Raw genomic sequence first — 25,600 nt, forward strand, 5'->3', positions numbered from 1 at the left:
CAAATTATTAAATTAAAAAATGAAATAAAAAGATACTATTAATCTCAGAAAATAGCTAAAATAACTTCCTAAAAGTAATAAATAAATTAGAAACAGCAGAACAAAACCAATTGAGTTTTTTGAACACTGATTTTTAGGAATAGTAAAAGAGCTTGAAATAATCAGTGATAAGGGAAAGAAATTATACAATTATATTATTCTAACCTTGTAAGACTAAGCATAGAATAAATGGTGGCCATGATACAATTCAGTCATGAAATATTTTCTCATAGACATAATGCAAGAAAATCTCTGAAATCAAGATATAATTGGCAGCAGAAAAGAGCTTGCAGGAGAGGAGATAAGATGATATATTATCGGGAAGTGGCTTTTCTTAAAGCTTTATGACTCAATACTCAAATAGTGAGAAAACTACTTCTCTGTGAGTTAAGTGAAAAAAAGCACTCCACTGATACTCAATATTGATTGAACAGAGAGCCTTGAAAACTGAGAAATTTTAGGTGCATCAGAAAAGGATAAGGAACAGAATTGGAGCTGAGCTCCTGGTGGGAAAAATTAATACACAAGGTCAGAAAATATCAAAAAAGGGCTGGGGAAGTCTTGGCATGGAGAATCCCAGGATTGGGGAAGTATCCTGGCCTAGGCAAACCCAGAGGCTACTCAGCTCATTAAGCTGATGCACGAAAGTTATTCTGGGTCTGCCTGCTGTGCACAGAAGACATTTTGGTACCTCTGTGCTACAGCAGCACAAACAAACAGACCTTGAAATTTTGTCCATGAGTTCATGGCTGAGTTCAACATATGAATTTGGTAGATGCCAGCCACAACATCCAAATTGAGCCTAGCAAATGAGAATTTATGGCTTGAAGACCATTTTTCCTGGGGATAACATAGCTTGGAGAGGCTAAAGTGAGCCACCTCCCTTCCCTCCCTTGAACTCAGCACCATGCAGGATGAGTGGCAGCAGTTTGAGAATCTGAAACCAGCAGAAGCAATAAATATTGGCTAAGGGAGAGTCCTCAGGAGGCCAAAAAGGGCAGTATCCATGAATAACAAGCAGAGAAGGACTGGCTTCCCCTTCACATCAATGGAGCCCTAGGGAGAATAGTGTGGTACAGTTCCAGAGGTGTGTTGATTCATTAATGCCCAATAACTCCCCATGCAATAAAATACCTGGGGTGATAAAAGAACTAATCCCCACACCTGGGAATGTCACTACCAGAAACTTATAGTACCCAGCAGTATCTATACCCTGGGAGTGAAGCCCATAGCATCTTCCACAGCTCCCCACACCATTCTGCTGGGAAGTAAAGCTGAGAAATGAAAAGACAGTTTGTCACAGACAGTGAGCATATACTCTTGTTGGCTATTCTGTTTTTTTTAATGGGTACTGATTGATGTATGATGAATACTTATACATTTGTACATGTACATATTTGTTTCTGCTTTCTCATTTATAGTATTGCTTGAAGGTAGTTATTTTTCTTTATTCTGTTTTTTTCAGAGTTAGGATTTTTGACTAGTATATTTTGGATTGATTTTGTATTGTTTGTTTCATAACTCTGTTTCCCTTTGTTTCTATTTTACTCTTTTCTTTTGCTACTGCCAAACTCTATTGTTCTTTCACCCTTTCTTTCTTTTACTTCTATTTTTCTCCTCTGCTCTCATAAACAACACATACTATGTCACCTCTGTATTTGTCCTATTCACCCCTTGAAAGTACAACTCCTTTTCTATCCCCATCTCTTATTCTTTCATATTAATAGATTCTACCTTTAACATTTCCCATTATTCTTTCATATTAATATATTCTACCTTTAACATTTCCCAACACTAATTGGTTTATTAAATGCCAAATCCCACCACTAATGCTATAGCAATAATTAAAATGAAAGAAGTCACAGAAAACACTTGTTGTTTGATTTTATGCCAGGTAACAATTCATGAATTATTATCTTTACTGATAGTAATTGCTGAGCCTACCATTGCTGTTTATTGTGTCAATTAGCTTTGTATCAGAATAGAAATGAAGTACTTCATTTAGCAAAATATATTATATGCATAGTTGGTTGCAATTATTTTGCTCCCCTCTAATTTGTGAGGCACAGGAAACCTACAAGACCACCAAAAGCACATAGAATAGACACTCTGTTGCTTAAGATCCATTTGGATAGATGGGTAGACACACAAACAATATGAAAAAAACAAGGAAACAAACTATTCCTAACAAATCATAATGATTCAACAGCAGACTCCACCAACACCGCAGTGGAGGAAATGTCAGAGAAAGAATTTAGGAAGTTTATAGTTAAGCTGATTTATGAGATCAAAGATAATGTAAGGAGTGAAATCAGAGACAAGATATAAGAAATAAAAGACCCCTTTAATAAGGAAATACAAATTTTGAAGAAAAATTAGAAAATTCTCTAAACAAAGGAATCAATAAATCAAATTAAAAATTTGATGGAAAGCATCACTAATAGACTGGACCACTTGGAAGATAGAGTTTCAGGCAATGAAGACAAAATACATGATCTTGAAAATAAAGTTGATCATGAAGGAAAGATGTTAAGAGACCATGAACATAATTTCCAAGAAATATGGAATATTATTAAAAGATTAAATGTAAGATTCCTAGGGGTATATGAAGGCTCAGAGATACAAACCAAAGTATTGCCCAATCTTTCCAATTAAATAATAACAGAAAATTTCCCAAACCTTAAGAATAAAATAGAAAATCAAATACAGGAAGCATGCAGGACTCCAAATATACAAAATCACAACAGACCCCACTGCTAGGCACATTATGATGGAAAATGTTTAACATATAGAATAAGGATAGAATTTTAAAAGTGGCTAGAGAAAAACAACATGTCACATTTAGAGATAACCCAATCCAGACCTCAGCTGATTTTTCAACACACACTCTAAAAGCTAGAAAGTCTTGGAATAATATATATCAAGCTCTGAAAGAAAATGCATTTCAACCAAGAATACTATATCAAGCAAAATTAAGCTTCAGATTTGAAGATGAGGTAAAAACATTACATGATAAACTAATGTTAACAAATATACAACTAGAAATCCAGCACTACAAAACATACTCAATAAAATATTTCATGAGGAAGAACTGGAATACAAGTGAAAATTAAATTAGAAGGATTAAAAATAAACTAAAAGGATACTATGTCAAGGAGAATCTAATTAAACTTAAAAACTAGAAATAAATCAAAATGACAGGAAATAAAAAATCATGTCTCAATAATAACACTAAATGTTAATGGACTCATCTCACTAATCAAAAGACACAGGCTGCTGTATTGGTTTTAATAAACAACACCCAGCAGTATACTGTCTCCAAGAGACTCGCCTTATAGGCAAAGATATCTACAGACTGAATGTGAAAGGATAGGAGAAAATATATCATTCACATGGGTCTCATAAATAAGCATGGGTTTCTATTCTCATATCTAATAAAGGGGACTTTAAGCTAAAATTAATCAAAAGAGATAAAGAAGGCTATTCTATACTTCTAAGGGAGTCATAGAACTGTAAGAAATAAGAGTTATAACTATCCCCCAAACAGTGGAGCATCTATGTACATCAATCAAACGCTTCTCAATACCAAGATTCAAATAAACCACAACATAATAGTACTGGGTGACTTTAACTAGAGAACTAAAAAAATACAATTAATAATTTAGACTTAATGCACATATATAGAATTCACTTTCTTCTTAGTTGCAGATGGAACATTTTCCAAAGTAGACACAATTTAGGACACAAGGCAACTTTTAGCAAATACAAAAAAAAAATAATAGAGATAATACCCTGCATTATATCAGATTATAAAGGAATAAAATTAGAAATCAATTATAAGTTAAAAAATAGAAATTATAATAAATCTGGAAACTATATAATTCACTATTGAATGATGAACGGATTGCAGAAAAAATCAGGGATAAATAAAAAATAGAGGTAAATGAGAAAAATGATACAACATTAAGATCTCTGTGACACTAATAAGGCAGTTGTAAGAGGAAAGTTCATTGCATTTAGCTCATACATTAATAGAATGCAAATAAATAATCTAACATTACATCTCAAGGCCATAGAAAAATAGGAATGCAAAACACAAAAATCAGAAGACAGAAAATAATTAAAATCAGAGCTGAAATCAATGAAATTCAGATTAAAATATTTTTAAAAATCAATGAATCAAAAAGTTGGTTCTTTAAAAAAACTAACAAAATTGATAAAACTTTAGCCAAGCTAATTGGGTGGGGGAGGGAGAGAGAGGAGAGAGAGAGAGAGAGAGAGAGAGAGAGAGAGAGAGAGAGAATGTAATTTACTAAAAATCTGTGATGAAGTTGGAGATATCACCACAGATACTACAGAAATACAGAGGAAAATCAGAAGCTACTTCAAAAATCTATACTCCATTAAGCTAGAAACTCTTGAAGACATCAATAAATTCCTAGAGATATATGAACTATCCAAACTAAACCAGGAAGATTTAGGAAATTTAAACAGATCAATTTCAAGTATGAGATTGAAGAAGTCATAAAAAACCTATCATCAAAGTAAACCCAATAAAAGATGGATTCTTAGCAAAGTTCTACCAAAACTTTAAAGAAGAATTAATACCAATCCTCCTCAAATAATTCTGTGAAATAGAAAATGAGGGAACCCTTCCAAACTCATTCTAGGAAGCCAGTGTCACCCTGGTACCCAAACCAACCAAAGACACATAAAGGAAAGAAAACATCAGACAAATTTGCTTGATAAACATAGATGCAAAAATTTTCAACAAAATACTAGCAAATTGCAAACAAAAACACTTTACAAAGATAGTGTACCATAATCAACTGGGGTTCATCCAGGGACGCAAGGTTGATTCAACATATGGAAGTCAGTGAATGTAATGTACCACATCAATAGACTTAAATGCAAGAATCACTGGATTTTTTTCAGCAGATGCAGGAAGGTATTTGACAAAATACAGCATTTTTCATGATGGGAACCCTAGAAAAATAAGAATAAAATTATTATACCTCAACATTTTAAAAGCTATATATGACAAACCCAAGGCCAACATCATTCTAAATGGAGAAAAAACTGAGAGAATTCTCTCTAAAAACAGGGACAAGACAGGATGCCCACTTTCACAAATTCCATTCATCATAGTCCTTGAATCTCTATCCAGAGCAATTAAGGAAAAGAATGTAATAAAAGGAATACAAATAGGAAAACAAGAGCTAACACTAGCTGTTTTTTGATGACATGATCCTCTATTTAGAAGACCCAAAAAACTTCATCAGAAAAATACTAGAAATCAAAAATGAATTGAGCGAAGAAACAGGATACAAAATTAACACTCATAAGTCAATTATGTTCCTATAGTCCAATGACAAATCAACTGAAAGAGAAATTAGGAAAACTATCCCATTCACAATAACCTCAAAAAAATAAAATAAAATACTTAGGAATCGATCTAACAAGAGAGATAAGAGACCTCTATAATGAAAATTACAGAACACTACAAAAGAAATTGGGGAAGACCTTAAAAGATGGAAAGACCTCCCACATTGTTGAATAGTCAGAATTATTATTGTCAAAATGGCCATACTACCAAAGGTGCTATACAGATTCAATGCAAATCCCATCAAAATCCCAATGATGTTCTTCATGGAAATAGAAAAAGCAGTCATAAAATTCATTTGTAAAAGCAAGAGGGCCCCAATAGCCAAAGTAATCCTCAGCAAGAAAAGTGAAGCAGGAGGCATCACAAAAGCAGATATTACATTTTACAACATAGCTGTAGTAATGAAAATTGCGTAGTATTGGCACCAAAACAGGCAAGAAGACCAATGGAACAGAATAGAAGACACAGAGACAAACCCACAAAAATAGAGTTTCCTCATACTAGACAAAAGTGACAACAAGTGAAGTTCCAACACTCTAACATATGGCTGAGGAACTGACTGACTTCCTTAGTAAGATTTCTAAAGTACAAAAAAAATCAATAATCAATAAATAAAATGGTATCAAATTAAAAAGCTTTTTCATAACAAAGGAAACAATCAAGAGCATAAAGAGAGAGCCTACAGAATGGAAGAAAATCTTTACCATATGCACTTCAGATATAACATTCATCTCCAGGATATATAAAGAACTCAAAAAACTTAATACCAACAAAACAAATCAATCAATCAATAAATGGACTAAGGATCTGAACAGACACTTCACAGAAGAAGAAATGCAATCGATCAACAAATAAATGAAAAAATGTTCAACATCTCTAGAAATTAAAGAAATGCAAATCAAAACTAAGATTTCATCTCACTAGAGTCAGAATGGTAATTATCAAGAATAGAAGCAACAATAAATGTTGGTGAGGATGTGGGGAAAAAGGTATACTCATACATTGCTGGTAGGATTGCAAATTTGTGCAACCACTCTGCAAAGCAACATGAAGATTCCTCAGAAAACTTGAATGGAACCACCATTTGACCCAGTTATCCCACTCCTTGGTATATATCCAAAGGAGTTAAAATCAGCATTCTATAGTGCACAGCCACATCAGTGTTTAAAGCAGCTCAATTCACAATACTAAGCTCTGGAACCAACCTAGGTGCCTTTCAATAGATGAATGGATAAAGTAAATGTGGTATATATATGCAATGGAGTATTATTCAGCAATAAAGAAGAATGATTTTATGGCATTTGCCAGTAAATGGATGGAACTGGAGACTATCATGCTGAGTGAAGTAAACAAGTCCCCTCCAAAACAAAGATCAATTGTTTTCTCTGATAGATGGACTCTAACCCAAAATAATGAGGAGTGGGTAAGGGTAAGAATAGAAGTACAGTAGGTTAGACAATGAGTAAGGGAGGGAGGTTAAGCAAAGAAAAGACAGTGGAATGAGTCTGACATTATTTTTCCCATGTACATATATGAAAACAACACAGTGGATCCCCTCACCATATACATAAGAATGGGACTCTGACTAGCAAAATCTATGTTCTATGCTTGTATAATTATATTAAAATGGATTCTCCTGTTATATATAACTAAAAATAACCAATACAAAATTTTAAAAAGCAGAGAGCATGCAAAGCATATTATATGTATTCATACGTGCATAGGGGTGTGTGTGTGTGTGTGTGTGTGTGTGTGTGTGTGTGTGCGCACACACACACACGGATATTCATTCAGAAATTGCCTTATATACCAAAAGAAAAGGATTATATTGCCATTAGTATCATGGTTTGAATGCACAATACAATAGATAAAATTCTACAATCATATTTGGGGGATGAGGTACTCAGGATTGAATCAAGTGGTATTTTACCACTGAGCCACATCCCTAATCCTTTTTATTTTTTATTTTGATTCAGGGTCTCACCAAGTTGCTGAGTGTCTTATTGAATTGCTGAGGCTGGTTTTGAACTTATGGTTCTTCTGCCTTAGGGATTATAGGCATGTGCTACCACCCCCAGTCTATACAATATTTTATAGGGAAAAAAATGTTGCTATACCTTACCCAGTATTCTTTTATAGAGAGAGATGGTAGCAGGTGAGTCTTCTCTAATAGGAAAGAAATTATATCTCTTAGATGCTATTAAGAAAAAAACTGTATATTATAATTTAATTGATAACAACAGCAATAGTAATTCATCACATTATGAAATGCAGCCTCATAGAGATCTCAGGAATGGTGACTTTGGTATAGAAATAGTGGTTTTTCAGTAATTTCACTTATATTTAAATGGATGTGAAAATGATGGCATAAGAAAATGTATATGCTATTAATTTTGCAATATTAAATTTTCGATACAGTTTCAAAAAATAAGGAGGTAATTGAAATGAAAGTAAGCACTGCATGAGTACCAAGTATTTTCTTTTTAATCTATGGATCAGGTAGTATCCAAAATTAAAAGATACAATTAAAAAAATGACTGAAGTTACTATTTTTTCTTAACCTTATTTCTAAGGAAATAATATCTCCAGTAATTAGAAGTTGATATTTGTATTCTAGCAATATGTGTGGTCACATAAAAAACTGGCTTCTATCTACTGATTGATCATTCCTTCTATCTGTGTTAATTGTGTCTTAGTCAGTGTCTAATGCAAAAAGCAGAGCTCATGCCAGGTAGTCTAAAAGACTTGAATACTGACTGCAAAAGCACTTGAAGAGGTAAAAGACAAACAGGGACCATTAAGGGAATCATAGATTAAAAATATCAAGAAGTTGGTACCATCTCTACCCCTGGAGAGTGAGATAATAGATAGATGGTGGGACCTCTACCCAAGCTAGTTTGGGTAGACTGGGGTGAGGTTGCTAAATCCACAGGAAAACTGCATAGAAGTAACCTGAACCACAGATGCAGGGGCTTCCCAGGGTAAACTGAGTCTATGTGGAGATGCAGCTATTTCCAGAGAAGCAGCTCAAAGTAGAAATAAACTGGAAGACTACTTTGGCTTCTGCTTACCAATCTTTAAGTTCTTATCAAGACTCATTGTAGCTAAATCTAGCCAAAATGCACAGATCAAGGGTACCTAGAGTTTGTAAGAGAAACAGAGATTATATGTACAAGCAGCTTGCATATCTGCAGAGAAAAATATTTGACTTGATGGCAATCTTTTGCTTAATCCACAGGAAAACTGAGATTTTCAGTTCTACTTAAGTTTTTCTATCACACTTAAACAAATCCAATTTATTATTTACATTGCATACATTATGTGGTCACATATAAAAAACTGACTTCTGTCTACTGATTGATCATTTCTTCTATCTGTGAAATAATTAGTTATTTCTAAATGTTGGAATTTTGGATTCTTTTAAGTTTGTTATTTATTAATCTTACTGAATGTGAGTTAGAGAAAACTTTCTAAATTTTGGATTAAATATTTGGATACAGATTAGTAAGTCAAAGAAAACAAGATTTAAAGAGGAGTGCACACAGTGGAAAACAATTAGAATCTCTAGTAAAGAGTAAGGTCTGTGAAATGATTACCAAAAGTTACATAAAAACACTTAGGGGAACATGATGAGAAGATACTAAGGTAGGTAGAAGTTTTGAGTTTTTCAGTTTGTATTGGACACTTATAAAATGTTAATAATTGAAAAAAAATCACAAATGTGTTTTAGATATATATCTTGACAGCAGCTGAAAGAAAAAAATAGATTCAGATCCAAGTTTACATCAAGGAGTAAAATATTACAGAATATTCACATCACACATATGTGTTAATACTAATCCTTTAAACTTCCAGATTGACAGTTGGTCAGCTTTGGTCTGTAAAATCCACTTATGTTTATAATGTTTGGAAAAATATCTTGTATAAATGAATCTTGTATAAATGAAAAATATCTTGTATAAATTAATCTTGTATAAATGAAAAATATCTTGTATAAATGAATCCCAGTTTTCCTAAATTAATCAATTAATGATTCTTTCTTAAATTCACAAAATTTACCAATTAGATTTCCCAATTTTGCTTACTGACTAGTGTGCACATTTAATGATAGGTACTGAAGAAAATTTAAATATATTATGTTTATCCTAATAAATTTATAAGTTAAATGGAAGTCATAATATGTATCTAATATTAGATTCAGTGGTGATATATCAGATTATTATAAAGAAGGACAAATCAAATTGTTGATAGCAGGGATTGCTATCATACTGGCTCAATAGGCCAATATGGAATCGAATAATTGAAGAAAACTTTAAAGTGAATAAATCTTGGGATCTTCAAATATTTTATGGTTTTGTTCATGATTTTTGTTATTTTATTGTTCCTTAATGACTTTTTCTGCAGTCTGCTTGAAATGCAATTTTTATTAACAAATGAAATTCTTATATTAAATTTTATTCAATTTACAATGTAGAGGAACAATTATAATTCAAATGTAATTGGAGTGTCAACATTTGTTTTTCAAATTATTTCCTTTCATTTTTTTACAATCAAAACATATTCATCAACTGATTAAAGCACTGATATCCAAATTTAGTTTTATTAAACCCATTACATATGCACATTCTTGGTATATTTCAAAGCCATTAAAACTAAATTAATGAAAAAGCATATCTGTCTCTTATAAAAGAATGATGTGTTTTTCAAAGACACCATTTAGCCTAGTAGATGACCTATTTGATCATTTACTGATGGATGTAAAGGAAGATTATACAAAAAAAGAGAAGAGTGTGAGTCAATTATACAGTAAAATATCCAACCATTCTGATTTGAAGTATTCGAAAAATGAAAATAAGATTCAGTAGATTGATTTTGCCTAAAGTGTATTGATGACTGATTTTGAGGTTTAATGAAAAATATTTAAAAGATGTTTTCTCTCTTTCTAGTTTTACCAGAGTGGTTGATGTCTATTTTCTCTTACATTGTCATTCATCTTATACTGAACATCTGCTCTTTTTACCTATAGTTAAAAACCACCCTTCCTTAGTGGGTCCTTATGCTCCTCAGCTTCCAACCATAAGGTTATGTTGGAGTTAGCAACTGACACTCTTGGTCCCATGACCAAGAAGAGTTATCTAAGAATTAATGTGTGGACCCAGGAAAGTAACTGAATATTTTACCCAGTATGTTTTTGTGTGAGCTGGTAAAAGAAAGGCCTCTTTCTTCTCTGACTTAAAAGTATCAGAACTTAGATCTTCAGAAGACTTTGTCTCCCTCCAAGTAAAGGAGTCTGAGGAAAAGGAGCCAACAATCTGTCTCAACTGTCAAAATTCCCTGACTTAAATTATATTAAACTGAAACTACCATAATTTTGCATCCTTATTGTTTTGAGCAATTGCAGTGTCCTTCCATGTATACCTTCTTTTACTTAAATTAATCTGTGCTGTTTTTCAGTATTTGAAGCCTATTACATGTCTTCCTCCTGACAGTATGTTGGGGATGGGTGGCAGGCACATATTAATTTATTCTAAATCCTTGGAAACAGAGATGGTTCAGAATTTAGATGTGTCATGTAAAATTCCAGGGGTGTCAGGGCAGCACTCTGAAGTCAAACTCATTATGATTTCTATGGTGGCATAAATGAATATTCACATACTAAATGGAATGAAAAAGAGTTATTAATGTCCTGATGTCAGTTCAGGTCAGTTTTGTTTCCAAATGAGTTTTGGCATCAAACCTAGGATATACTTCTTGTTTCCAGGGCTCTTTGAATTAAGGCATTGCAGAAAAGAATTGAGAGCTATGTTTTGAAGAATGAATCCTCTCCTAACCTTAAACATAAAATTTAAAGAAGTGTTTTCAGTAAAAATTTGTAGTAACTTTCTCATACTTTGCTTCCAACCACTCTTACCCCATCTAGAAGCTATTCCAGTGAGGCAATATGGAAATTCTGGAGGAACAGAACCTTCCTTTGGGGTGGCTTTTAAAAATGCTCTAATTTGGGGGTGAAATGTAAGCAGGAACAAGATCTCTCCACTATAAAATAGCCTTCCAAAAGACAAAGGAGATCTCTGTACTGTTTTGGATAGTAGAGTTTATCTTTTTACTCCCTGTAACAAACTATCTTAATTCTGTTTAGAAAAGCCATTCGGTTGAATACTAACAAAAACTTTTGTAAAAACTCAGGCTTGTTTCCATTTTGTGCTTTTCCTTTTATCAAGAAATTGAGTTTCAAGCCACTTTGAGAAATTGGAAAGATATTCCTATAGAGAGAGATCAAAAAGTTACATTCCAATTATGAGAAGGAATGTAACGTTTTTGTGTTAGTAGTAGCTAACAGTCCATAAAATCACCTTTCTTAATAATTATCATAATAGATATCAAAATCATCCTAACAGTTAATATTTACTAATACTTTATTTATTCAGAGTCATGGCACTCTGCTAACACTTTATATGCATTATTTGTTAATCTTTACAAAATCCTGTACCAGAGGTGATATAATTCTGTTTTACATAAAGTAAGGTCTGTTGTTTAGATCAACTAACCAACAAAAGTGGCAAGTGGTATGGATTCCTAGTTTCTAGATTAGGGAAAACTTTGTATATGAGGTAAAATCCTGAGTTTAGACCTGAAACATGATTTAAGTGATTAAAAAAAAAAAAAAAAAAAGGAAGGCTAGGTGCCTTGGCCCACACCTGTAATCCCAGCTACTCAGCACATCAAGGCTGGAGAACATAAGTCCCAAGTAAGCCTGGGCAATTTAATAAGACCTTCTTTTAGTCAGATTTTTTGCTGCTGTGACTAAAGGATCTGACCAGAATAGATGTAAGGAGGAAAAGTTTATTTGAGGGCTCACGGTTTCAGAGGTTTTAGTGCATAGAAGGCTGGCTCCATTCCTTGGGGCTCAAGATGAGGCTGAGCATCATGGTGGAGTGAGTGTATGGCAGAGGGAAGCAGCTCACATCTTGGTGATCAAGAAACAGAGACAGGGACTCCACTCTCCAGATACCAAGATACCTATGCCATAGCCACGCCTCCAATTAGCCACTTTCTCCAGCCACACCCCACCTGCTTCCAATTACCGCTCAGTTTATCCCATCAGCGACCAATTCACTGATTGGGTTAAGACACTTACAACCCAATAATTTCGCCTCTCCACTTTTGCATTGTCTCACACGTGAGCTTTTCGGGAGATACCTCACATCCAAACCATAACAGACCCTGTATCAAAACAAACAGGACTGGGGATGTAGCTCAATGGCAAAGTGCATGCCTAAAACACTATGTGCAAAAATCCAAAGATACAAGAATAATTGAAGGATTGAAAGTAACTTGCTATGGGTATTGGACAAGGGACAGGTGTGCTGGATTGGAGGCAAGAATAATCCCGTTCAAGCAGGGTATCCATATTAAGAGTTTGCTATTATCCAGAAAGACATGAGGAGCAACTGATATGTTTATGCTACATAGCAAAATTTTACTATCATTTACTTCGTCTTTCTGAGTGCATTAAAAGGAAAGAATTTAAAAGGGGCAAAAGAAACAATAAACTCAATCTCATTTGGAAGCTCGTAGTCTATGTGAGAGATTACTGGTATGAAACTATGGTGGTGGGTAAAGTTGGAAACACTCTAGAGTTTTTGGGTTGCAGGATGTATAGAAATTGATGTCACTGATTTGTTGCATAGGATGAGGCAGCAGAAGGTAAGACGTGCTGAGGACCAGCAAGAGCTAATGTCTCAGTTTGAAAGTCCCCTCTGAGACAGGAGGAATTCCTTCTCATATTGGCACAAACAGCCTTTTCTCCTATTGCAGGCCGTCTGCTGACTGGATAAGACTCACCCACTATATGAAGGGTACTCTTCTTTATTGAGTCCACTGTTTTAAATGTTAATCTTCAAAATCACTCTTACAGAAACACCTAGAAAGATGCTTGATCAGATATATGTTCTGACCTAGCCAAGTCGACATGTAAAATTAGCAGTCACAGAGAGGGTTAATATTTCCTGAGAGTGCTTTAGTTAGAATGTGGTGCATAAATGTCACACATAAGAACAGTCACAATTTTTCTCCTATTATGTGTTCCCTTATTGTTGTTCATCTAAAATGGAAGTAGATGGACTCAATAACTAAGCATCTAATGTGTTTGAAAATCATGCTCTTCTGCTTTAAATAATTTAGGAATTTAATATGGTTCCTTATCCTTACAGTACCATGACCACTGATCTATAGTTCCTCTTTGAGCTCTCAGTCTTACTCCTTAGAAGAGGAGCAGGAGGAAAGATTAGATGAGTTAATATCCACGAACTTAGTTCCAAAGAAGCAGAAGCTGGTAGCTTGCCATACACAACCATATCTACATTTTCATCATTAAAGAATTTTGTTGAGTAAATCACTATGTGAGGTTTTTGCTTTTCTTTTCAAAACCTTATAAAAATGAGTCTACTTTTATTACAGGGTTCTGTTAACAAGCATTGATGTGATCATATTTATGTCATATTTCATGTTATTTATGTGGAGGTACCTACTGCATGTCCTACATAGTTGAATATATATATAGCCTTAAAAATATTTTTTAGGAAGTGGATATTTTGCATCAAAAACTCTTCTGTTCCCCTCAATCCTAGTTATTGACTTTACTATAAGTCATGAAGAAACTGTGTTTTATTTTTCCCCAAAAAACAATGGAGGACATAAAAATATCAGGGGCATTCTTTTTTCAAGAATGACAAACTTGCAATCTGCAACAGAAATTTGCAACATTAATGTTCATAGCAGCACAATTCACAATAGCTAGACTGTGGAACCAACCTAGATGCCCTTCAATAGATGAATGGATAAAAAAAAATGTGGCATTTATACACAATGGAATATTACTCAGCACTAAAAAATGACAAAATCATGGCATTTGAAGGGAAATGGATGGCACTAGAGAAGATTATGCTAAGTGAAGCTATCCAATCCCTAGAAAACAAATGCCAAATAGTCATCTTTGATATAAGGAGAGCACCTAAGAACAGAGCAGGGAGGAAGAGCAAGAGAAGAAGATTACATTAAACAGGGACGAGAGGTGGGAGGGAAAGGGAGAGAGAAGGGAAATTGCATGGAAATGGAAGGAGACCCTCATTGTTATACAAAATTACATATAAGAGGAAGTGAGGGGAAAGTGGAAAAAAAAACCAAGGGAGAGAAATGAAGTATAGTAGATGGGATAGAGAGAGAAGATGGGAGGGGACCGGAGGGGAGGGGGGATAGTAGAGGATAGGAAAGGCAGCAGAATACAACAGACACTAGTATGGCAGTATGTAAAAACGTAGATGTGTAACCGATGTGATTCTGCAATATGTATACAGGGGGAAAATGGGAGTTCATAACCCACTTGAATCAAACATATGAAATATGATATGTCAAGAGCTATGTAATGTTTTGAACAACTAATAATAATAAAAAAAAACAAAAAAAAGAATGACAAAATTGCAATCTGCAACAGAAATTTGCTAGTTATAGAAAATGATGTACTGCTAATAATTTATAGAATTTTCATCCATCAACTGAATAATATCAAATAATCCAGTAACAACCTTAAAAATAGGTAATCAGTATTACCAATATTATCATTTCTTATACATAAAAATTATAAATGTATTAAATAAAAATCCTTAGAGAAGGGCCTACAACTTGATTCCTGGTTAGTTCAGCATAAATATGAGTAAGAACTTAGCACCAGGTTTTCAGAAAACAAAGGTAAACATGCATGATATGGTCCCTGCCCACACATGAAATATAAACTGCAGGAAATGTTCTGGTTCATTTATCAAGACCCATTGGTTTGGTTTACCAGCATGGCCTGGGCCTTGTGCTTTCTTCACTTATTTTTGTTATTGTTCTGATTTCTGTTTCCTTATCAATTCTAAGATCAGTGTTTCTTGAGAGCTATTTACAAACATTAAAAAATTCAGAGATTTTTAAGTAGGGCCATCAGCTTACATTTATAAAATTGGATCTATGTTAGCATATATAAAATATATATATAGTATATACACAAAAGCATTTTGATTATTTTTAACCTTTTGACCTTTATACATATAAATACTTTGTTTTTTAAAATCACCATTTCTGCATGTTAAAATCCCTTTAAGGTTAAGGAATAGAATAATTAGAAAAAAATTTAAAGGCAAAACAATTTAAGTTGCAAAACAGCAAGACAACAACAGAAGTAAATCTTCCCCTACTGGGAAGTAAGCTGATTAAAGATGATAACCAGATGTAAACAGGGAGTGAAAATGCATAGATTATATAAGGTCACAGCAGGAATTGTAAGTCAGCAGTCCAATACTTAGTCCATGCAAGTGCAGATGTGTGTTTAAAGATCCATATTTGAATTCTTGGGCTCACTCCTCTAGTTATTTAAGGGAAAGCGAGTTATTAGATCATCATGCTGAAAGCTGAAACTGGGTGCTCAGAGCTATGTCTAAGGTTTAAATACAAATTAGATCATCTGAAAATTGATTCAGAAATAAAAGGAATTTTAGCAGATGATAAGTATAACCCCCATTATTTTCTTCTCCCCAAATATCCTTGGGTTTTGATAGATGGATTAAACCAACAAACCTTAGCTAGACCAACTAAGAAACAAGAGATAAGACTCAAATAAATTAAATGATTAAATGATAAATGAAAGAGAAGATACTACAACTGATGCTGCAGATATAAAAAACCCTAAGAAATATCATGAACTAATATGAAAAACTGTACAATTATACAGCCATAAATTGGCCAATCTAGAAAAAATGAATATGCTATTCAAACATGCAAACACATCAAGGCTGAATAATGAAGAAATAGAAATTTGAACAGATCAATAACTATTATGGAGATGGTATCAGCTGTCAAATCCTCTCAAGAAAGATATGCCCAGGCCTTAATGGCTGGATAGATGAATTCTATCCAACATTTAAAGTAACACTATTCCTCAAACTCTTTCAAAAATTGAAGAGTTGGAAATATGTCTAAACTTATTTCATGAAAAAAGTCCAAACTTATTACTCTGATACTAAAGACTGATGAGCATATTAGAAAAAATCTATAGGTTAATATCACTGGTGAGTACATATGCAAAAATCTCCAACAAAACCTAGCATATTGAATTCAACAGAAAATTAGAAGGATAGTATGCTATAATCAAGTTGAATGTACCCCTGTGATGCAAGGACTGTTCAGCATATAAAAACCAATAATCGTGATACTACACATTAACAGAATAATGAGAAAAATCTCATGATCATATCAATAGATGTAGGAAAAGCATTTAATAAAATTTAGTACCCCTTCAAATAAAAACTCTCAACCTACTAAGAATAAAAAAGTAGCACAATTTAATAAAGATCACAAGTGAAAATCCCACAGCTAATGTTGTAGTCAATAGTGAAAACTGAAAAGTTTTCCCCTTAAGAACATGAACAAGGCAAGAATGCCTCACTTCCCACTCTCCTTCTATTCATATTAATGCTGGAAGTCTGAATTAGAACAATTAGGCAAGTAAAAGAAAGAAAATGCATCCAAATTGGAAAGCAAGGAGTTAAATCATCTCTATCTTCATATAGCATAATCCTATCTACATAAAATCCTTTAATTAGACTCCATTAATAAAGTGTTGAAATGACTCAAGGAATATAATGAAGTTACAAAATCAACACATTAAACTCAGTTATGCTTCTATACATTACAAACAAACTAGGTGAAAAATCAGAAAGCAATCACATTTGCAATAATACCCCAATAATAAAATACTTAAGAATAAATTTAAGGAATGAGGTGAAAGTTTTGTGCACTGAAAACTGCAAAATATTGCTGAAATAAATTAAGCTACAAGCAGATGGATATATTGATCATAGATTGGAAAATTTACTATTGTTAGGATATTCACACTATCTAAAAGTGACCTAGAGATTTGAAGCAATTCCTATCAAAATTCTAATCTCATTTTTCACAGAAATAGAAAAAAAATTATTCTGAAATCCATATGTAATCAATCATGAGGAACACAGTTTGGCTAAATCAAACTTAAAAAAAGAACAAAGCTTGGGAATTTACAGTACAGATTTTAAAATACACAACAAAGCTATAGTTATTAAAGCAGTAAGGTACCAGCACAGAGAGAGATATATGGAACAATGAAATACAACAGAAAGTCCAGAATAAATACACACACAGTCAGCAGTTTTCTAAATCAGGATGTGAAGACACATGGGAAAAGGATGGTCTCTTCAACAAATGTTTCTGGGAACACTGAATATCCACATGCAGAAGACTAAAATTGGTACCGTATCTCATACTATATAAAATAACTCAAAAAGTAAGATAAAAAAAATCCTAGAAGAAATCAGAGAGATACACATGGTTTTGGAAACATCATGAATATGATACTGAAATCACATGCAACAAAAGCGAAATAAATGAATGGGACTACATTAACCAAAAGTGTTTACAGACTAAAGGCAAAAATCAAGAGTGGAAAGGCAGCTTATAAAATGGGAGGAATTTTTCAAACCATATATCTGATAAGGAGTTAATTTTCAAAATATATATGAAACTTTATAATTCAAGATTCAAAATATGAATAACCTGATTTTAAAATGGGCTAAAGAGGGGTTGAGAATGTAGTTCTCCAGTAGATTGATTGTGTAGCATATATAAGGCCCTGGGTTTGATCCTCAGCACCACCAAAAAATAAATAAATGAAATAATAATAATAACAAAATGTCTAAAGAGACATTTAAATAGACATTAAATAGACATTTTTTTCCAAAAATATATGGCCAACTGATATGTGAAATATACTCAGTGTCAATAATTATTTAGAAAATAAAAATCAAAACCACAATGAGATATTATCTCATACTTGTCAGGATAGCTATTAACAGATAAAATGGAGGATCAAAAGTGTCAGTGAGAATATAAAGTGGAACTCTGGCAAACTGTGGGTAAAATGCCAAGTGGTATAGTTACTTTGGAAGACAGTATAAAGATTTCCCCAAAGTATGAAAATAAAACTAACATTTGATCCAGCAATCCTACTTCTGAGTATTTATCCAAATTAAATCTGAATATTAAAGAGATATTAGCACACCTAGTTAACTGCAGCACTATTCACAATAGCCAAGATATGAAAACAACCAAAATATTCATCAATAAATGAATAGCTAAGAATATTTGGTGTAGGATTGGGGTTGTGGCTTAAGTGGTAGAGTGGTCTCCAAGCACGCATGAAGCACTGGGTTCAATCCTCAGCACCACATAAAAATAAAAAATAAAGATATTTTGTCCACCTAAAACTAAAAAATAAATATTTTTAAAAAAGAATATGTGGTGTACAACACAATGGAATGTGATATAGCCTAAAAGGAAGAAAATCTTGCCATTTGTAACATGGTTGAAACTTGAAGTCATTGTGCTAAATAAAATAAGCAAGTCACACATTGCATGATTCACACATATGAGAAATGTAAAATAGTTAAATGTTCTGTAGAATCACATTGCTCAGCGATTGTTGCCAGGGTATGAAGTTAGAGGTAGGAAGAAATGGAAGCTGCTGATCAATGAGCATAGTTTCAGTTGTGAAAGATAAGTTCTAGACATCTGTTATAATACATTGTGCTTTGTAGTTAATAATACTGTGTATTGTGTATGTAAAAACTTGTGGAAGGGTAAATCTCAAATATTAGTATTAAAAATAATTAGAAATAAAAATGATCTTGGCCCCTCATAAAAGCCACACACATGGCTGAGAATCCTCACTATAAACTTGACATAGGAGATAGTAGGATAGAAGCTGAGCCTCCTGGGTATGGACGTGTAAAATGAGGCACCAAAACAAAGTGACTAAGTGGAAGATTCAAACCATTTTCTCTTTGCTGACAGACAGTAGTGTAAGTGACAAAAAGTTAAGGTACTTATGGGGAATCACCAAAAATATGTTTAGGTACACAGGATGTTGTGATTAGGAGAAAATACCTGGAAGGTAGGGGAAGCTTTCTTTATTCAATGACATCAGCCTTTTTTTAAAAAAAGAGTGGGGTTCTTCCATGTGTCTGAAATAGCAAAAAAAAAAAAAAAAAAAAAATGGTAATAAGTTAGACAAATAAGTTTCCTATTCTCAGAAGCTGGAGAATTGGATCACTGGAAACATTTTTGTTATGTCAATTGCTAGCTGCCACACAAATATAGCCAAATGCAGATTATCAGGGTTAACAACTAGCTATAAGAACAGAACATTTTTCAGTTTATTATCTCCTCTAAAATATGAAAAGGAAGGAAAAATGGGAGAGGAGCAGTTAGTAAAGAAGGGGAACATTTGAAAGAACATTTTCACATGTAGTTTTCAAAATCCTTAACTGGTATTTTAATTCTTTATCCAAGATGTAAGAACTTATTTCCTTCCTTGGTGCTTATCTTGGAATGAGAACATCCCATGAAGCTTTCTAGATCAGAAGGATATGAAAAAGGCTTGATTTCACTTACTTTTGGGAAGATTGACACATATTTCCAAATATATGTATATATCAAACACTATAACACATGAAAAATTTGTAACAAGACATAAACATTTTACTAATTAAGGCAGTAATGTATAGAAAAATCCTACTCCCTAATAGAAGTCTGAAAAGGAAAATCAGTCAGCCTTCTTTGTTTTCTACCCTGGTTAGGAACTGTAGAGTAAAATTTGTGGGGAAAATTTTGAACATACTCTTTATTATAATGATTCAAGAAGTGCAGCATTTCTGATTGCCTGCTATGAGATTTTGTAAGTATTTTCAATAGGCGGTTAGGATTATTTTCCTATTTCCTTTTTAATGTAATTAGTTATGGAATATTAATTATGCATTAGCTTCTTATAATTATGCTCCATAATATATATATATCTAATTATATAATTATAAATGTTGATTAATTGATTATGCTAATTACAATATTCTGCAGACTATTAATTAACTGTAAAACTGACTCTGTACTAAGAATATAGGTGTCAGGAGTTGTCAAGTTCTATTTCTTTGCTCAATTTTGCTTTCAATAGTTTCTTTCTAGAACTGGAAGAAGACTCTATCGGGTCATTTCCTTTGCTTGTTTCATGTCTTTCAAGCTAATATTTTGGAGGCTAAATATCCTTCAAACACTTTTTTTTCCAAATTCATTCAATTTGTTTCCAGTTTGAAGCAATTTCAAATCCCATATAAGTGGCTGAAGTAGAAAGTTTTATCTTTGTTAGCAATAAATCAAGAAATCCAATTAGGAAAATTGTTACTCCAAAAATTTGACAAGACACTACAGTCAGCTTTCAGTTTTATAGAATCAGCAATTTAGAACAGGTACACATAAAACAAACTCAAATATATTATTCAAGAAATGGGCCATAAAATTCTATAGTTTAATCAGCAAAAAATATTTGTTAAGGGGATAAATTGTTATATGGCTGCTGCTGTTTTAATCCAAACTTGAATCTTGGCTTGTAGTGTACCTGACAGCTGCCTTGATCCTGGAAGGATGACCACAGATAGAAAAGAAAATTTCTCATCCAGTTAAAATGTACCAAAAGTCATCTTTTTCCTTAGGATAATATATAATTAGATGATGACATCTTCAGAGTGAAAATTTGTCTTACTGTTAATAGAAAACTTTTCTCTGAATTCTCTTGAGTTAATGTTATAATTTTATAAACTATGTTGATGTACAATAAAACTATTAGAAAATGTTTGTCTTTTAAATTTTTCATAATATTCATTTCATAATAGATGTAGTTTCAGTCTTAGGGAATATTTGCATACAGTATATATTACTGCACTAATATAAATGATACTATAATATGATTAGAGAGAGTGACTTTCCACCACATTGCTAATGTAAAATGCGATTATAAAAAAAAGTGACTTAATTAATTTAAAAAAAAATTCACTAACAATAGGCTAGTATTTTCGGAGGTACTATGCATCTGTGAAGAACATCAAAACTATTGACCCTGTCTGTTGACATTATGCTAAATTAATACAGGATTGTAATTTTTAACACATAGTTTCTATGCAGTGCTTAACCTCTGTGAATATTGATCATTTCAAAGAAGAATTAAGTTTTTAAACTTTTCAGCTCAAAGTGTGCTGAATTCATAATTGAGAGGTGGTGGCAGTGGTAAGAATGGGAAGGAATGATCTTTGATCTCTTTCCCTTTCATCTAAAGTTTTTTTTTCCATCTTCACTTTATTAGTCCAAATAAGGGAGACACTTTAGAGCATTGCTTCTAAAGAGTTTAGAATTTGATGGTGACTGGTCCAGTTTCATACATAGGTCTCTTACTTAAGCAGATGATTGATGGGATAGTGGATGGCCTCTCTGTTCAAAATTATCTATGTCTCATTGGCCTTTTGAGAGTTCCTCCTTCAGCACTTCTTTGGAGACGAAAATGCAAATGTTACCTGATGTTTGAGAATGATATTGATAAATGGAAACAGATCCAAAGGCAAACAATCAGGTTCATGAGGGTCTGAGAAATACATGAGTAATAACTAAAGGAACCATAATATTAATAATATACAAAATAGAAAAATTTGGAGGCTGTGGTTTCTTCTCTACCAATCTAGGAAAGCCTACAAAATGCAGGAGAGAACGGGCCACACTAATTCTAGGTAATCAGGGGCAGAAATAGGAATGACAGGTAAAAATTATAAGGACTGTTTTATGGTTTAGATTTGGGGTATCTGCAGGAACATTCGGAAGTAAGATGATTGAATAATAAGAGCTCTAATCTAATCAGTCCATCCTAGTTTGAAAGAAGTGACAGTGTGGTAACCATAGGCAGGTGGGGCAAGACTGGAGGAGGTAGGTCACTGGTGGCATGCCCTGGAAGAATGCATCTTACCCGTGTCCCCTTCCCTGCTCCCTCAGCTTCCTGATCACAATATGAGCTGAGCAACCTTCCTCTTCTGGGCCCTTCCCCCATGATGTTCTACTTTGCTCTGGGCCCAGAGAGAAGTGGACTGAGACCTCTGAATTCATGGATATTTTGGTTACAGTAACGCAAAACCTAACTAAAGCAGACTATAGTAAAACAAAAAAAGTTTTACAATTTCAGTGGTCCAAAGTAAATTAAGCTGCCATGGAGACACTGGTAATTCTGTCAAAATGGAGTTCTTGTACACAAGTTTGACACTTGGGGATGGTGGAAGAAATAACATATACAGTGTTGTATGTTCTGGGATTTGTTGTGTATGCTTAACCTATCATCAATCATTTAATGCTGACAGCAATGTTAACAGATAAATTCTACCATCAAACCATTTTACAGACAAACCAATGAGAAAGTTGAATAAATCCAGGGTTGCCCAAGTGGTATGTATGGAGTTGGAGCTTAAACTTATACAGTTCAGCTTCATAATCCATTCTCTTAACTACTAAACTATATGGATACCAAGATCCATCTGACACTATTGCTGTTACTAATTGTATATAAGAATTTATCAGCTATCTACTTCAATGGGATTGTGAAGAACACAAATTATTAATAGGGAAGGGAAAAGAAATTTAAAAAGTCAGAGGAATGGAACATTGCTGCAAATACCACTCAGAATGAATTCTTCAGCATTTAAAAGACAGCTCCAAAACAAACATTTCAATATATTTTAGTCTGATCTGTGCATGTTGATTATTATAAAGAATGAAAATTTCAATATGTCTCAGGTTATAGACTATGGAATAAAATCTAACAAAGTGAATTTCAAAGGCTTATGTTTTTCTGTTGCCCTGTAGTTTTCTGCACTTTGAGTGTAAGTTTAGGTCACCCATATCTGACTCCACTCTTAACATTTACACCCTTAATCTTTTCCTCATGTTCTTCTTCCCTGTTCTGATCTTGGTTGCTCTCTTTATATCAAAGGAGACATTTGGCATTTGTTTTTTAAGGATTGGCTAGCTTCACTTAGCATTATCTGCTCTAATGCCATCCATTTCCCTGCAAAATCCATGATTTTGTCATTTTTAGTGCTGCGTAATACTCCATTGTGTATAGATGCCACAGTTTTTTAATCCATTCATCTATTGAAGGGCATCTAGGTTGATTCCAAAGTCTAGCTATTGTGAATTGTGCTGCTATGATCATTGAAGTGGCAGTATCCCTATAGTATGCTCTTTTGAGGTCCTCAGGGAATAGACCGAGAAGGGCAATAGCTGGGTCAAATGGTGGTTCCATTCCCAGCTTTCCTAGGTATCTCCATACTGCTTTCCATATTGGCCGCACCATTTTGCAGTCCCACCAGCAATGTACAAGTGTACCCTTTTCCCCACATCCTCGCCAGCACTTATTGTTACTTGACTTCCTAATGGCTGCCAATCTTACTGGAGTGAGATGGTATCTTAGGGTGGTTTTGATTTGCATTTCTCTGACTGCTAGAGATGGTGAGCATTTTTTCATATACTTATTGATTGACTGTATGTCTTCCTCTGAGAAGTGTCTGTTCAGGTCCTTGGCCCATTTGTTGATAGGGTTGTTTGTTATCTTATTGTTTAATTTTTTAAGTTCTTTGTATATTCTGGTGGGAGAGAGGGAGAGAGAAGGGAAACTGTATGGAAATGGAAGGAGACCCTCATTGTTACATAAAACTACATATAAGAGTTTGTGAGGGGAAAGGGGGAAAAAAAAGGGAGAGAATTAAACCACAGCAGATGGGGTAGAGAGGGAAGAGGAGAGGGAAGGGGAGGGGGGATAGTAGGGGATAGGAAAGGTAGCAGAATACAACAGTCATTAATATGGTATTATGTAAAAATGTGGATGTGTAACCGATGTCATTCTGCAACTTGTAATTGGGGTAAAAATGGGAGCTGATAACCCATTTGAATCAAATGTATGGAAGATAATATGCCATGAGCTTTGTAATGTTTTGAACAACCAATAAAAAAAATATTTAAAAAAAAAAAAACATTTACACCCTTGAGTGAGACTGATTTTTCTCCTTCTTTCATGTCCCACATCTAAACATCACTTTAGCTTAGCCTCTGTTCCTTTGCTTACATTACATTATTAATCTAAAATAAACCTGTTTTCATTCAATCCTCTAACCTATAAGTGCACATTAAGTTTGATCTCTTGGAGTCTTTCCAGTCTTTCTTACACCAATTTTTCCTTTTTCTAAATTACTGTTATAAATATAATTGGTAGGCTTAGCATTTATTGGTTCTTAAATTAATTCCCTCCATATAAAATGTGAACTATTATATGTACTCTCACAGTTGTATTTCAATATTAGTATTTTTGAAGCTGTAGATAACTGCTAATTATTGAAATTTCTTTAATTATCTAATGCAGTAATTTCTAGAGGGGTTAAAGCGAGTAGCTTATTTTTATTTTCCAACAAATTTCTCTTGGTTCTTAATTTATTTTGGTTAAAAATACAAGTTGTTCTGCTTCCTCTCAGTTTTATTTAAACACTCCTTTGTGTTCATTTGTATGGAAGGGTGCTGGCAAAAAGCAGAATACTCTTCCAAGTTTCCCTTGTCAGTAGATTTCCAGGAAAATGTGTACAAGGGGAAGCATTGACAGGATATTGGAAAAGTGTGTGTGGGGGGGGAGGGTGAAACATCCTTTATTTTCTGTTTCTGTGGGGTATCTGATGGCAGCAGTAACAGCATGGAGAGGTGACTGTGGGCTCTAGCAACAACTGTATATGACAAGGTCACCAGCACATCAGTGAGGATTTAAGCAGCATCAGTAGAATCCATGTTCTGTTTCTGTGATGCAGTAGTTAGAACAGGTGTAGCATACTGTAGCATCTCTATCCCTGGGTGACCACTGGGAGACTCCCCTGGATGTTCAGTATGGTGCTGGAGAGTCCTGACTTTAAAGTAACATGTTTTGTTTCTGTTTACATTACCTTATTAATCTAAAATAAGATTAATTAATTATTTCAGTATTTTCTGTTCTTGGTTTTGCTTCTCTTGACCTTTCAACACATTTTTAAGCCATTCCATTCACTACGCTTTCTCTACCTGAAATGATCCAGAGGGGTCCCTGCTTTTGCGAGTAGACATTGACTGACACATGCAGGTCAGTTCTGTCTCTGGTGCTGAGATCTTCTTTGTAACATTCTCTCAAGGAAGTATCTGTTCTCTGCTAATCTTCTCCCATTGAGGACG

This window comes from Callospermophilus lateralis, chromosome 4, assembly GCF_048772815.1.
Source record: "Callospermophilus lateralis isolate mCalLat2 chromosome 4, mCalLat2.hap1, whole genome shotgun sequence".
NCBI classification, from domain to species: domain Eukaryota; kingdom Metazoa; phylum Chordata; class Mammalia; order Rodentia; family Sciuridae; genus Callospermophilus; species Callospermophilus lateralis.